General features: G+C 39.7%; 1 long non-coding RNA gene across 1 annotated transcript; it reads left to right on the forward strand.

Annotated features, from left to right (window-relative positions):
* Positions 1–12,827: 12,827 nt before the first annotated feature.
* LOC142652328 (uncharacterized) lies at positions 12,828–13,760 on the forward strand. Its single transcript, XR_012847814.1, has 3 exons — positions 12,828–12,909; positions 13,324–13,404; positions 13,730–13,760. It is a non-coding gene; the product is annotated as an uncharacterized LOC142652328 (long non-coding RNA).
* Positions 13,761–14,943: the final 1,183 nt, after the last annotated feature.

Consider the following 14,943-nt stretch of genomic DNA (forward strand, 5'->3'; position numbering starts at 1 on the left):
TCCCTTAGCGTTTAAAAATCCTTACCGACCTACTACTTATCACAGCTGAGGGTCTGTTATAATTGTATCCAGTCTTTGCAACCCTGACTACACTGGCATTATGGCTTCCATCTATGTATGCGTCGTTTTGATGGCAAGAATAGCACTGGATGCAGGGGCACACTTAAGGCTGGGTTCGCACAACCTATTTTCAGGCGTAAACGAGGCGTATTATGCCTTGTTTTACGCCTGAAAATAGGGCTACAATACGTCGGCAAACATCTGCCCATTCATTTGAACGGGTTTGCCGACGTATTGTGCAGACGACCTGTAATTTACGCGTCGTCGTTTGACAGCTGTCAAACGACGACGCGTAAATGGACTGCCTCGGCAAAGAAGTGCAGGGCACTTCTTTGCCACGTAATTTGAGCTGTTCTTCATTGAACTCAATGCTCTCAGACGGCTCGCAAAATGCGAGGAGGAGCATTTACGTGTGAAACGAGGCAGCTGTTAACAGTAAATGCCTCTCATCGTGTGAACATACCCTCAGGGAGGGGGTTTCTAGTACCTGAAAACTCCCTTTGAGCAATGCAGGATGAATAAAGGCACATAGCTGTGGTCTTGCCTTAGGATACTCCAATATGTCCGCATAATCTTTTTAATCTTCGATGTATTCCTGTCATATGTACCAAAAAAATACCAAACCTCAATGCCAATACCAAACTTAAGAGCCAATGGGCTCAATCAGACTTCTTGGAATAATACTGTAAGGGTATGTTCACACAAGGGCTTCCGTAACGGCTGAAATTACGGGGATGTTTCAGCCTGAAAACATCCCCGTAATTTCAGCCGTAACGGCATGTGCAGGTACTTGAACGCCGCGTCAATTACGGACGTAATTGGAGCTGCTATTCATTGGAGTCAATGAATAACGGCTCCAATTACGGCCAAAGAAGTGACAGGTCACTTCTTTGACGCGGGCGTCTATTTACGTGCCGTCATTTGACAGCGGCGCGTAAATTACGCCGCGTGTGAACAGACAAACGTCTGCCCGTTGCTTTCAATGGGGAGATGTTTGTCAGCGCTATTGAGGCGCTATTTTCGGACGTAATTTAGGGCAAAAACGCCCGAATTACGTCCGTAAATAGGCCGTGTGAACATACCCTAAAGGATCTGCCAGACACAACTTCTGTGTCCACGCCCATAGTTAGTCAGTCTGCACCTGCTTCTATGTCTGTGAGACTGACTCCATCTTCCACCACCCAGGATGGCAGGCTTAGGAGTGGGAGAGCCTATCACAGCCTGGCCAGACGGAGCTAGCTCCCGCCCTCTGTCTATTTATATCTGCCTTTCCTGTTCCTCCTTTGCTTGTGATTCTTCTCTGCTGGTTTCCTGGCCCTTCTGCAGCTTCTTGAACTACTGATCCTCTGCTTGTGATTGACCTTGGCTTTACTGACCACTTTTCTGCTCTGCGTTTTTGTACCTCGCTCATCTCCTGGTTTGACTCGGCTCGTTCACTTCGCTTGTTGCTCACGGTGTCCCCGTGGGCAGCTTCCCCATTTCCCTGGCTTCTTTGTACCCTTGTCTGTTTGTCTGTCGTGCACCTATTGAGTGTAGGGACCGTCGCCCAGTTGTACCCCGTCGCCTAGGGCGGGTCGTTGCAAGTAGGCAGGGACTGAGTGGCGGGTAGATCACCTGTCTGTCTCCCTACCCCGACATTACAAATACAGTTCACAAATTTCTCAGAAACAATTTTTTTGGTCCGCTACAAAAACTCAGCGGTGCGAAATATGCGCTTGGCTCATGCAGATTGGCTCTTAGGCACTCTCTTCCTTCAGTCCGTGTAAATCCCTTTAAAACCCCTTGGAGACACGGCCAATTTCAGCTTTTTCATTTTTGTTTCTCCTCCCTGCCTTCCAAAAGCCATAACTTCTTTGTTTGACTGTCGACATAGAGCTTGTTTTTTGCGGGACAAGTTGTAGTTTTTCATGGCACCATTTATTGTACCACATAATGTACTGGAAAGCCGGATTTGTAGGGTGAAATTGGATAAAAACAGCGATTACACCATTTTTTGGGGGGGTTTCGTCTTTACGGCGTCCATCTGGCGGTAAAAACTACATGTGCACCTTATTCTACAGGTTGATACGATTACGGCGATACCAAATTTATATGTTTTGTTTTATGTTTTACCACTTTTAAAAAAAAAACTATTTGCTAAAAAAAAAAAATGTTTTGTGTCGCCATGTTCTGAGAGCCATACGTTTTTAATTTTTCCTTAATTTAGCGATGTGAGGGCTTATTTTTTGCGACCCGAGCTGTAGTTTTCACCGATACTATTTTTTGGTATATGCGACTTTTTGATCACTTTTATTTCATTTTTTTGGAGAGCTTAGGTGACCAAAAAAATATTTTATAATTTTTTATTTTTACGGCAATCACCGTGCGGGTTAAACAACGCCATATTGTGATAGATTGGACTTTTACAGACGCGGCGATACCAGTTATGTTAACTTTTATTTTTTCTAACATTATTTTAAGGGAAAAATGGGAAAAGGTTTTTTTTTAACTTTTAATTCTTTTTTTTTTTAAACATAAAGAAAGCCTTTATTTTAATGTTTTTTACTTTTTTTATTAGTCCCCTTAGGAGACTTGAACCAGCGATCGTTGGATCACTTGCATGATATACTGCAATACTAATGTATTGCAGTATATCGTGCTATGGTCATTCTCTTTTGAAGCCCTGCTGGAGGCTGCAACGTGCGGTCGATGCACTTCTCTCCAGAGATGTCTGCACATGCGGCCGTCCTGTTCCCTAGTGACCACCAGGGTGCGCTTGTGAGCTCAGTCCAGATAAGGAGCCAGGTCGCACACAGGTTGGAGATTGAGCTGATTGCTCCCAGAGCACCCTGTACTAAAAGAAGGGATGTGCCCCTCCCTCCAATGCCTGAGCCTTGTTGTCGTTATCCTAGTATGTCTATGCAAATGGTCTCCTAAGTGTTTTCCAGTTCCCAGTGTTCCCCGTTCCTGCTACCTGTAACCTGTATCCAGTGCTATCCTGGTCAAGTGCCATGTCGAGCTGAAGTCGTGCTGTGCTGTGTACCATGTCTGTCCTGCTACACCCCGCCTGGTGCCTGCATGCTGCCTAGTTCCCAGCTAAGCCTGTCTTGCTACTGTCTGAGCTACCACAAGTACACTATACGAACTATAGACTGTGACCTGTGTCCTCTAGGCCAGCTGCAATACCATCAAGGCGGTACGGCCCAGTGGGTCCACGTACCCCTCGTGACAGAGGCAAAGCTTCAAAGGAGTACAAAGATGGCAGAACTGGGGGCCTTTATTAGGCCCCCAGGCTGCCATAACAACCATTGTAAATGGCCAATCTCGCTGCAAGAGGGACGCGATGGCGTGTTTGAGGGGGTGCCCCTCGGATTCTAACAATTTAAATGCCGCGGTCACGATTGGCCTCGGCATTTAAAATGTTAAAGGGGCGGAATCAAAGTAAACTTTGATTCCACCCACTGGAGGGAGGTGTCGGCTATATAACACAGCCGTCACCCGCCGAGTATGGAGCGGGCTCCATACTTTACCTTGGCGACATCTCAGTAATGGTACGTCGTATGTCGCCAAGGAGTTTTAATCATTATATAATGAAGTAATATTATAATATAATGGAATACAGGGCGGCTCACCCACGACGTAGGCAAATGCGTGATGTAGTCGAGTGCACAGTAATCTGTACCCCATACAGTAAAGATTCAAAATAATATGAGATAAAACCGGCTCTCAAGACTAAATCAATGTTAGTTCAGGTTTTGTATCAATATCAATTATATCTATTTACTTTCGTCAGTTTGATTACACGGCTCTCTGCATATGTCAAGAGGACAATATGGAACAATATACAACAAAGACGAGTACAAATATGTTTTTTACAGTGGTTTGAAGTTATGTGCAAATCTTGGGATCCAATGTCCTTTAAACAATAATAAATATAAAAGGAAAATAATAAATGACATTAATTTATATGCAATCAAATAGAATAAAAATAATACGTTATAACCTATTAAAATATAAAAAAATTGTAGATGAATTCCATATAGTGGGCCCTGCTATTATGAGTATCTATATTAAAACCGAGGACTTTGACCAATATTCACACACTTTTTTGGACGGTATCACTGATCTTTATTTATTGTTATTTTGGTGGTATTAGTAGTATTAGCAATATTAGTATTAGTAGTATAAGCAGGGCAATGATATCATAGTATTAGTAGTAATATTAGTAGTAATATTAGCAGTATAAGCAGGGCAATGATATCATAGTATTAGGGCGGGTTCACACGTGGCGGAATTTCACTTGAATTCCGCTGCGGACACTCCGCAGCGTTAATCCGCAGCGGAGCCGTTTCTGCATTGACTTCCACTTCTATTTAGAAGTGTTCGTTTAGACGATGCGTAAAATTCCGCTGCGGAGCATAGGCTGCGGAGCGGAATTTGGTGTCCGCAGCATGCTCTGTCTGTTGCGGAGCAGTGGCGGACTGGTTGCGGACTCATGGCGGAATTTATCCATTGACTTCAATGGAGATTCTAAGTTCCGCAATGAAGTCCGCAGCTGTCATGCACATGTTATGTGTGCTGCGGATGCGTCTTGCTTTTTTGCCATGACATTTCTTCATTCTGGCTGGACCTATGTATTTCTAGGTCTACAGCCAGACTGAGGAAGTCAATGGGGCTCCTGTAATTACGGGAGCGTTGCTAGGCGACGTCAGTAAATAGTCACTGTCCAGGGTGCTGAAAGAGTTAAGCGATCGGCAGTAACTGTTTCTGCCCCCTGGACAGTGACTACCGATCCCAATATACATCAACCTGTAAAAAAATAGAAGTTCATACTTACCGAGAACTCCCTGCTTCTGTCTCCAGTCCGGCTTCCCAGGATGACGTTTCAGTCTAAGTGACGGCTGCAGCCAATCACAGGCCAATAACAGGCTGCAGCGGTCACATGGACTGCCGCGTCATCCAGGGAGGTCGGGCTGGATGCCGAAAGAGGGACGCGTCACCAAGTTTACGGCCGGTAAGTATGAAATTCGTTTACTTTCACTAGGGAAAGTGCTGTCCCTTCTCTCTATCCTGCACTGACAGAGAGAAGGGAAGCACTTTTCCCGCAGTCCGCAGCAGCTAGTCCGCATCAATTTACTGCACATTTTGGGCAGATCCGCAGCCGTAATCCGCAACCCGGATTAGGTGCGGCATTGATGCGGAAAGTTGCGGAGGAAATCCGCCACGTGGGGGCATGCCCTTAGTAGTAATATTAGTAGTATAAGCAGTATAAGCAGGGCAATGATATCATAGTATTAGTAGTAATATTAGTAGTATTAGCAGTATAAGCAGGGCAATGATATCATAGTATTAGTAGTAATATTAGTAGTATTAGCAGTATAAGCAGGGCAATGACATCATCGTATTAGTAGTAATATTAGTAGTATTAGCAGTATAAGCAGGGCAATGATATAGTATTAGCAGTAATATTAGTAGTATAAGCAGTATAAGCAGGGCAATGATATCATAGTATTAGTAGTAATATTAGTAGTATTAGCAGTATAAGCAGGGCAATGATATCATAGTATTAGTAGTAATATTAGTAGTATTAGCAGTATAAGCAAGGCAATGATATCATAGTATTAGTAGTAATATTAGTAGTATTAGCAGTATAAACAGGGCAATGATATAGTATTAGTAGTAATATTAGTAGTATTAGCAGTATAAGCAAGGCAATGATATCATAGTATTAGTAGTAATATTAGTAGTATTAGCAGTATAAGCAGGGCAATGATATAGTATTAGTAGTAATATTAGTAGTATTAGCAGTATAAGCAGGGCAATGATATAGTATTAGTAGTAATATTAGTAGTATTAGCAGTATAAGCAGGGCAATGATATAGTATTAGTAGTAATATTAGTAGTATTAGCAGTATAAGCAGGGCAATGATATAGTATTAGTAGTAATATTAGTAGTATTAGCAGTATAAGCAGGGCAATGATATCATAGTATTAGTAGTAATATTAGTAGTATTAGCAGTATAAGCAGGGCAATGATATCATAGTATTAGTAGTAATATTAGTAGTATTAGCAGTATAAGCAGGGCAATGATATCATAGTATTAGTAGTAATATTAGTAGTATTAGCTGTATAAGCAGCGCAATGATATCATAGTATTAGTAGTAATATTAGTAGTATTAGCAGTATAAGCAGGGCAATGATATAGTATTAGTAGTAATATTAGTAGTATTAGCAGTATAAGCAGGGCAATGATATAGTATTAGTAGTAATATTAGTAGTATTAGCAGTATAAGCAGGGCAATGACATAGTATTAGCAGTATAAGCAAGGCAATGATATCATAGTATTAGTAGTAATATTAGTAGTATTAGCAGTATAAGCAAGGCAATGATATCATAGTATTAGTAGTAATATTGGTAGTATTAGCAGTATAAGCAGGGCAATGATATCATAGTATTAGTAGTAATATTAGTAGTATTAGCAGTATAAGCAGGGCAATGATATCATAGTATTAGTAGTAATATTAGTAGTATTAGTAGTATAAGCAGGGCAATGATATTAGAGTATTAATAGTAATATTAGTAGTATTAGCAGTATAAGCAGGGCAATGATATCATAGTATTAGTAGTAATATTAGTAGTATTAGCAGTGTAAGCAGGGCAATGATATAGTATTAGTAGTAATATTAGTAGTATTAGCAGTATAAGCATGGCAATGATATCATAGTATTAGTAGTAATATTAGTATTATTAGCAGTATAAGCAGGGCAATGATATCATAGTATTAGTAGTAATATTAGTAGTATTAGCAGTGTAAGCAGGGCAATGATATAGTATTAGTAGTAATATTAGTAGTATTAGCAGTATAATCAGGGCAATGATATAGTATTAGTAGTAATAATAGTAGTATTAGCAGTATAAGCAGGGCAATGATATAGTATTAGTAGTAATATTAGTAGTATTAGCAGTATAAGCAGGGAATGATATAGTATTATTAGTAATATTAGTAGTATCAGCAGTATAAGTAGGGCAATGATATCATAGTATTAGTAGTAATATTAGTAGTATTAGCAGTATAAGCAGGGCAATGATATCATAGTATTAGCAGTATAAGCAGGGCAATGATATCATAGTATTAGTAGTAATATTAGTAGTATTAGCAGTATAAGCAGGGCAATGATATCATAGTATTAGTAGTAATATTAGTAGTATTAGCAGTATAAGCAGGGCAATGATATCATAGTATTAGTAGTAATATTAGTAGTATTAGCAGTATAAGCAGGGAATGATATAGTATTATTAGTAATATTAGTAGTATCAGCAGTATAAGTAGGGCAATGATATCATAGTATTAGTAGTAATATTAGTAGTATTAGCAGTATAAGCAGGGCAATGATATCATAGTATTAGCAGTAATATTAGTAGTATAAGCAGTATAAGCAGGGCAATGATATCATAGTATTAGTAGTAATATTAGTAGTATTAGCAGTATAAGCAGGGCAATGATATCATAGTATTAGTAGTAATATTAGTAGTATTAGCAGTATAAGCAGGGCAATGATATCATAGTATTAGTAGTAATATTAGTAGTATTAGCAGTATAAGCAGGGAATGATATAGTATTATTAGTAATATTAGTAGTATCAGCAGTATAAGTAGGGCAATGATATCATAGTATTAGTAGTAATATTAGTAGTATTAGCAGTATAAGCAGGGCAATGATATCATAGTATTAGTAGTAATATTAGTAGTATTAGCAGTATAAGCAGGGCAATGATATCATAGTATTAGTAGTAATATTAGTAGTATTAGCAGTATAAGCAGGGCAATGATATCATAGTATTATTAGTAATATTAGTAGTATTAGCAGTATAAGCAGGGCAATGATATCATAGTATTAGTAGTAATATTAGTAGTATTAGCAGTATAAGCAGGGCAATGATATCATAGTATTAGTAGTAATATTAGTAGTATTAGCAGTATAAGCAGGGCAATGATATCATAGTATTAGCAGTAATATTAGTAGTATAAGCAGTATAAGCAGGGCAATGATATCATAGTATTAGTACTAATAGTAGTATTAGTAGTATAAGCAGGGCAATGATATCATAGTATTAGTAGTAATATTATTAGTATTAGCAGTATAAGCAGGGCAATGATATAGTATTAGTAGTAATATTAGTAGTATTAGCAGTATAAGCAGGGCAATGATATCATAGTATTAGCAGTAATATTAGTAGTATTAGCAGTATAAGCAGGGCAATGATATCATAGTATTAGTAGTAATATTATTAGTATTAGCAGTATAAGCAGGGCAATGATATAGTATTAGTAGTAATATTAGTAGTATTAGCAGTATAAGCAGGGCAATGATATCATAGTATTAGTAGTAATATTAGTAGTATTAGCAGTATAAGCAGGGCAATGATATGCCACGTGTGACCATGCCCTTAGTAGTATTAGTAGTATTAGTAGTATTAGGATATTAGTAATATTGGCAGTATTAGGCTCTGTTCACACCTGCGTTGGGGTCCCGTTTTGATGTTGAGTCGGAGGTTTCCGTCAGAACGGGACCGTGAACAGACGCAAACTGATTTCAATGGTCATGGAGTCTGTGCCCCTGGTTTCCGTTTGTCTCTTTTGTGCACCGGACCAGTCGTTTTGCAGGAATCAATAGATTAGTCGACTACACTATTGCTTCAGTCAGAACGGGACCCCAACGTAGATGTGAACAGAGCCTTAGCAGTATTAGCAGTATTAGGCTAATTTCACAGTAGCGTTACTATACATTTACCTTCTTCTGTCAGAGGAAGAGAGGATCGAAAGATTAAGCGGAATGCAACGGTTCCGTTAGATTTACCATTGATTGGTAATTCTTTGGTTTCAGTTGCTTTCCATTTATCTCCGTTCGCTAAGTTTCCGTTTTTTTCTACGTAAGCAAAAGTGCAGTCTGTAGAACTTTTATTTCCGTGAAAAAAATAGGAAACCTATCGAACGGAGACAAACGGAAAGAAACTGAAACCAAAGAATTACCAATCAATGGAACCGTTGCTTTCCGCTTAATCTTTCGATCCTCTCTTCCTCTGACGGAAGAGAGATAAACGTATAGTAACGCCAGTGTGAACTTACCCTTAGTAGTATTGCCAGATGGTGAGAGTCTGTGTGGATCAGATGGTGGATGTCGGTGTTGTCATGCCAGATGTATAAGGGCCCGAGCTTATGATATATTCTATACGTTGTATCCACTTGAATGTTATTACACTTCCGATGCCGTTATATACAATGTCAGCGTTATTTGAACGGCTATTTTCTGTTTTTACGCGCCAGATCAGCACAACTCAAAGGTCCGTTGTACTTGTAGTAATGTCACTTCTTGAGGCACCTGATTAGTAGGTTTGCATGTTTATGTTGGTAGCGCGGCCAAGCTGGTACTTCTAGTGCGCTTTGCCTCACTGTCAGTGAATGGAAAGCAGTGATGGATGGGGAAGCTGCGGACATTTGTAAATGTGCAGCCCCGGCACCTGTGGATAAGATGCTGCAGTCCCAGCAGTTCAGTTAGATTTCTTTAAAAAAAAATTGCCCACATTTTGCCCCAATACTAGATTTAGCAAATGCTTCTCATGCGTAGATGGCGTCTCATTAAAATCAGTCTCAGTCCTCATGCACACTATATTAGTAATGGACGCGTTTCACAGCGTGGCATCCACTTCAAATCCAAAGTGTACGTGTCTAAGCAAATCTCCGGCATTGTATATTAGAAAGGTAATATGAATTATTTGGTGCTGTATATGTCAGATTTTCTGCTAGATGATTGTGTACTGTATATATAAAATAAAAGCCTGATATTTAAAGTGACCATCCGGGAAAATGCCTGATTTACTATCTATTACATTACTTTGGTTAATTGATTAACTAAGTAAGAGCTACACAAATCGATTTCCATCATATTCAATGGACCGGCAAATCGTCAAAATGACAAAACATGCCCATCGAGTCATTTATCCCTTCTAATATATATTATAAGTGAGCAATGCTGGATTAGCATCTATAGTCCATGAGGCTTTCTTGAATAACAATTTAAAGCCTCATTTTTATCATTTATCATTACTGTCATAGAAGGCATCAGTTTACAAGGCGCCGAAAATGGGGCAAATTGCACCAAATTTATAAAAATGTTGCACACGGCTGAAATTGGTAGGGATGTTAGGCGCTCTTCTCTTCTTTACTACACCTCATGACTGCTGCACATGTCTACAGCACTTTTATATTTTTCAGAAATGTGGGCATTTTACAACTTCTGCTAGCCACAACCCTTTTTTTTAGGAAGTTTGAAAAAGTTATGGCACATTTTAATTGGTAAATATTGTCCATTATTAACAAACATTTTAATATGTTCAACATTTGTGTTACAGAACTGGTATAATCTGGTATAATCCGGTATAATCTGGTATAATCTGGTATAATCCAGTCTTTCCCTTCTATGCAGCTATGATGTCACAGGTGGTGTTGCTTGTGATGTCATAAACACCAGTGTGGTCACTTTCTCTGCTGCCTCCACATTGGCTCATTTCACTGAGGTGAAAGCGACTGACGATGTGGTTGAAGGTTTGTATTATTGCGATACTAATCTGCCCTGTGACTGGTTCACAGATGGTAAGTGGGGCTTTTCTAGGACAATGAGCGTCACATGTTGTCCGGGGGCTTATTCAATGTGAATGGTTATTACATTTTATGAAAACACAATGTTGACAGTCTAGGCCCAGGCTACCTCTGTGTTACATTATGACATTTGTACTTTGTATTGTCTTACAATTTACTATCTCACTTTTTATTCTAGACTAATGCCCTAGCAGTGCCCCCTGGAGCAGAGCCGTCCAAGTTATCGGACATATACAGATGGATGACAAAGTCCATATTTGGGGTGAGTAGGGGGATGATATCATTGCCCCGCTTATACTGTATCTTATATTGTACATCAGTTGTATCCTCTTCAGATACACACATTTTACAGCGAACCGCAGGAGACCAAATGTCGCTGCTGAGTCATAATCTAATATAAAGAGTGTGGTGGGAGTACTGGCTCTTATTGAGGAGAGCAAGCAGATGTATGGAGACTTATTTACAGGCAATGCTTCATGGGAAAAAAAAGTATGCAAATTAGCTCATATCAGTCAAACTATAGACTTCTCCAAACGGAACAGAAAGACCCATGGAGGCGTCCTCGGTTTGGCTGTTATGAGAAGTCACATACTAATATAAAGAGTAATGGCATAAGTAATGCACAGAGAATAAATCTCCTCCAGCGCATACGTGAGGTCTTATGTTATTTACTGACCCCCAATTATAAGTCATTTATTGTGGTCATGTCGGCTTTTCTCTATAATTTGTTACGTTTTTATTGTAGGTTGCTCCACCGGCTGCTCTGCCCCCCAAGGACGGCTATGTCCTATTTTGGGACTGCTGTGAGCATATCGGAGAGACGGTATTTGGGGTGAGTAAGAATTTACTATCAATATTGTCCATGTATGTTATATGTTCTATGCCCATTAATCACCCAGTTCACCCGGCAGTCTTGTCTTTTGTCTTGGCTCGCTCCAACAATGAAATGATATTATATTAACCCTTTCCGTCACAGCCCATTTAAATTTTCTTACTGTAATTTCCCTTCTTCCATGAGCCATACATTTTTATTTTTTCATCGACATAAGCGTACGTATGAGGACTTGTTTTTGTAAGTTGTTTTTTTTTTTACTGGAACCTTTCAATGTAGCCCTGGTGAGAAGTTAATTTTTTATTGTTTACATTATTTTACATAAAAAATGGGGAAAGGTCCTTTGAAAAACTTTTATTTATTTTTTCTTATATATATTCTTGAAATATTCAGTTTTTTTAGTTCCACTAGGGGGACTTAAACGTGTGTTGATTGGCTCATACAATACACTGCACAGGGCTTAAATGGGGTATACAACAGGAAATGTGATAATTGTCTGATCACTGGGGGCCCCTACCGATTGCTTGAGTGTGGGTCTTGAACCCCCTGTTTTTTTCCTCACTGCTTGACCACAATGAGGAGGACATTGAATAGAGGGGTGGTTGAGAATGCGTTCTTCCGCTCCATTCAAAATCCATGGGAATAACGGAAACAGCTGAGTACAGCGCCCATCTGTTTCCGTCAGTCTCATAGACATTGAATAAAGCAGCGGTAAGGAGATACAGTTCTGGAACCCTATTCTCGCTGTTGGTGGCGGTCCCAGCAGGGGCGCGTCCAGTGATCAGCCATTTATCACCTATCCAGTAGATAAGTGATAATTGTCAATTCTAAGACAACCCCTTTAATAGGATACTATCCCCTTCATTTAGCCCTCCCCGGCTGCCCTGATAAACCACCGCCCCCTGCGTCACAGGGGGTGATGGGGGGACAGAGAAGACTATTGACCATGGCATCTTAGTGGTTAAATGGCCAGGATTGGAATTATCTCTGATCCCAGACCTTAGAGCAGGGTGTCAAATGTAATATACATCTGAAGTTACGGACCCATACTTAAATACATGCACAGTGGATGTCGGGAAGGGGTTAAGAAATTATTGTTTAGAAGTGGAGCTCTATACAATATTTTACTCATGTGTAGTACTTGTCATTGAGGTGTTTACTCAGGATCTACAAAGGCAAATCCTCTGCTTTTTTACCTGGTGTCCTTGTATGAAAACAATCAGTCCATGCTTTACAGGCTGAACATTGGCGCTGAGCAGACATTTAATGTACAGTCACAATCTTGTCTTACAGATTACTATAGAAAAACCCATCCCACCAAAGGAGGAACCGTCTCGGATCGAGAAGGTCATTAGGTGGGTCGAGGTGAACATCTTCGGAGTAAGTCAAACATTTTTAAGTATTTTTAGATATGTCATACTAGACTGAAATGATTAAATATACAGTAGTATCCCTCCCAAAAATATGAATCTAAGGGAACAAAGAGACTTATGGTCAATGTAGTCATCGTGTAGTGACTACAAAATAACCAAAATTTACAATTAAGAAACCAGATACAAATTACATTTTAAGCATTGGGCTATTGTCTTCCACCATGTATGTAACATAAGTAAACACACCATGGCCCATTGGATTCTTGGGTAAATCCTCTCCCTAGAGAAGCCTATATCACCTTATAACTATTGGCCATAACGACCACTGTGACGGTCCCATACAGAGGATTTGCCCATGACATGACAACACCACCAGACATTGACCTTCCCCTGACCTCTATGTTCACTCTGTTTATTGCAGGTTACTCCGCTACCACCCGATCCACCCAAGGCGTCACCTTGCATGACCTTCCTAGGCCTCCTGAAGACACAGATCTCTTGGGTGAGTCTGATATTCACAGAATAGTAATTCTTCTTATTGGGGAGTGTAATTTGCTTTACATCCATAATCCTAACAAGAATCAGTCTGAGAACTTAGCAGAGGACAATGGTGGTTGTGATGTTTGGTTACGGGATGATTTTCTTTTTTCTGTTTTGTGTGCTTTTCTGTATTGTTCTTGTTGCTGAAGTTGTACTTAGATCCAGATGACATATTACTTGGATTGATAACATTTCTTTATAAGTCAGATACTTAGCAGCAGGTGTGAGATCAATCCTCCTACCGACTTACTGAGAATGAAAATGAAAAAATAACTATATTCCTACAGGTGACTCCAACTCCAACTCCAGCTCCACCCAAAGAGAAAGAGGTGTCCTGGCTCCAGAGAAGCCTTAACTGGATTTATCAAGTAAGTGTCATTTTTCCTCATTGTAGTATCATTTTTATTATTATATAGTAGTATTGTTATCAGGGGCGGACACACTGTACCATATATACTGCTATATAGGAGATCTACAGGACATACTCGACCATATATACTGCTGTATAGGAGATCTACAGGACATACTGGACCATATATACTGCTGCATAGGAGATCTACAGGACATATTGTACCATATATACTGCTGCATAGGGGCTCTATAGGACATACTGTACCATATATACTGGCTGTATAGGATATCTACAGGACATACTGTACCATATATACTGCTGCATAGGGGCTCTATAGGACATACTGTACCTTATATACTGCTGTATAGGAGATCTACAGGACATACTGGACCATATATACTGCTGCAAAGGGGCTCTTTGTGACATACTGTACCATATATACTGCTGTATCGGGGATCTACAGGACATGCTGTATCATATATACTACTGCATAGGGGCTCTATAGGGAATATTGTACCATATATGCTGCTGCATAGGAGATCTGCAGGACATACTGCACTATATATGCTGCCTCACAAGGGACTCTATAGGACATACTGTACCATATATGCTGCTGCATAGTGTCTCTATAGGACATACTACACCATATATACAGCTGCATAGGGGCTTTATAGGGCATACAGTACCATATATGCTGCTGCATAAAGGGCTCTATAGGACATACTATACCATATATGCTGCTTCATATGGACTCTATAGGACATACTATACCATATATGCTGCCTCATAGGGACTCTATAGGGGATACTGTACCATATATGCTGCCTCACAGGTGCTCTACAGGACATACTGTACCATATATGCTGCTGCATAGTATATCTATAGGAAATATTGTACCATATATACTGCTGTATAGGGCTCTATAGGACATACTGTACCTTATATACTGCTGCATAGGGCTCTATAGGACATACTGTACCATATATGCTGCTGCATAGGGGCTCTATAGGGAATACTGTATTATATATGCTGCTGCATAGGGGCTCGATGGGGCATACTGTATTACATGTACAGCTGTACAGAGCGCTGTAAACAGGGGGCCCACCAGCATCTTAAATAGAAAATAACAGTGTTTCCTACTGACTACTA

Source organism: Rhinoderma darwinii, chromosome 5 (assembly GCF_050947455.1).
Source record: "Rhinoderma darwinii isolate aRhiDar2 chromosome 5, aRhiDar2.hap1, whole genome shotgun sequence".
Taxonomy (NCBI): domain Eukaryota; kingdom Metazoa; phylum Chordata; class Amphibia; order Anura; family Rhinodermatidae; genus Rhinoderma; species Rhinoderma darwinii.